Here is a 1,801-nt window from a genome sequence, read left to right on the forward strand (position 1 = left end):
GACAACCCCCATCAGCTGAGACATCCAGCCAGGAAAGACCTGATCTTGAAGGAGGAGGAGAGGACAAGAGGCTTCACACTCACCTGATTCCCAAGGAGCAGGAGGCGAGAGAAGCGGATGAGAGAGCAGAGCGCAGGGCTGTCTTTTATAGTAGTCCTGCACTGCCTCAGGCCCAGAGGCACCCTTTGCACAAGTAATAATTTTCTGACAAGCTCATGCCAAATGCAAACCATCCCAGCTAATGGTATGGGCTGTGTCCTGGCTTCCTGCACGGCTGCCTTTTCATTTCCTGGCTTATGCCACGTGCTTGCCCATCCAAAGGCTTCTGTAAGCTTCTGCCGGGATGAGAGCCCCAAGGATTTCCGGGACAGGAACACGTCAGCGCAGGCGGAAGACTCAGCTCAAGTGCTGGTGGCATCCCGTGCGGCCAGGTGATGTGCACCCGGGCCACTCCTGGGGGATGGCTTGTGGCAAAGTTGTCAGGAAATGGGCACCGCTCTCAAGGTTCTTGTCCGAGTGTGCCCAAGGACTCCCGTGTGAGAGGTCGTGCCACACGCTTTTCTCTTGCTCCCCACATCTCTCTCTGAAGGTTGCTCATTGATGCACACAGGGGGCTTCTGCTGGCAGGGTTTGACCCTGCTGCAACACTAACGCTGCTCTGAGGACAATTTTGCTGGGCTCATTTGCCTGTTCCCCTTCGCTGGGTAGTCTCTGCAGGCCCTCAGGTGAGACCAGGAGCAGGTCTGGGGTCCGGTCCTTCCCGGGGGCACCTGAGGACAGTTCTGCCAGTGTGGTCCCCAGCATCTCCCTAGCAGAGCCCCCCGTTACTGATGGTTTCCTGGTTTTATGCGAACATACAAACTTTTGCCTGGTTCCCATTCAGCACCTGGTGGCTTGACCAGCCCAGGCACAGGTATGCAGAGGTTTATTACTGTGTCTTGTGGGATACCAGGAGATGAGCCGGGGCTACAGCCAGAGAAACTGCTGTGGGTAGGACCAGACATGTGTGTCAGGGGTGAAGGTGAAGCACTAACAGTGGCACCAACACCGGCACCAACATCAGCAGGAGCTTCAGCACCAGCACCAGAATCAGGTCCTCTGAGGCCTTTTAGTTCCTCCAAGTGCAGTTACTCCTTGTCACGTCTTGCTACTGGCAGCTGTCAGAGCCCAGAGGACCAAGGTGATGTCGGACAGAGGAAACCTTTGCCATGAGAAGCTCCTCACCATCCTCACCTCGTCAAGATCAAGATTTCCCCATTGCTCTTCCCTGGAATTCAGTTCTGGGGATCACAGGTCCCAGTAAGCAGCTGGGAACAGGAAGGCGCTATGAATGCAGCTGCTGTTTTGGTGAGCCACAGCGATATTGGGGTTTTGCTGCCGGGTCAGCAGTGGGTCTGGACTCTCCTTTCCTTGCTCCTGACATCAGCAAAGAGCTGAGTTTATTGTACTCTTCTTTGGGGTGAGACTGCTGATAATAGATGAGAGGAAGTGAGAGGAAGATCACTCTCCTGTCTCTGTGTAGCGTTACTTAGAGCAGGGGAACATTAGGAAGAGGCACGTCTCCAGGTCAGCCTCCAGCCTGACCATCTGTAGGGCAGCTGCCTCAGCTGGAAGGACATAGGCTGCCACATGATGGTCTCTCGGGGGGCACGTATATTTACCCTCTAGACGCATGAATACTGCAGCCAGAGCAGGCATTGGCTGAGGCTGATGTTGGTGAGACACTGTTGGGCCTGAGTGAGGCACAACATGTGATGTGCTGGGTGGGGAATCGCAGGACTGACAGCATGAGGTGTATCTG

General features: G+C 55.0%; 1 pseudogene; it reads right to left on the reverse strand.

Moving 5' to 3' along the window:
- Positions 1-217, reverse strand: part of LOC113489186 — a 3,367-nt pseudogene extending 3,150 nt beyond the window's left edge.
- Between the last annotated feature and the right edge of the window lie 1,584 nt (positions 218-1,801).

This window comes from Athene cunicularia (assembly GCF_003259725.1).
Source record: "Athene cunicularia isolate RWA chromosome 27 unlocalized genomic scaffold, athCun1 chr27_part1, whole genome shotgun sequence".
In the NCBI taxonomy this organism is placed as follows: Eukaryota; Metazoa; Chordata; class Aves; order Strigiformes; family Strigidae; genus Athene; species Athene cunicularia.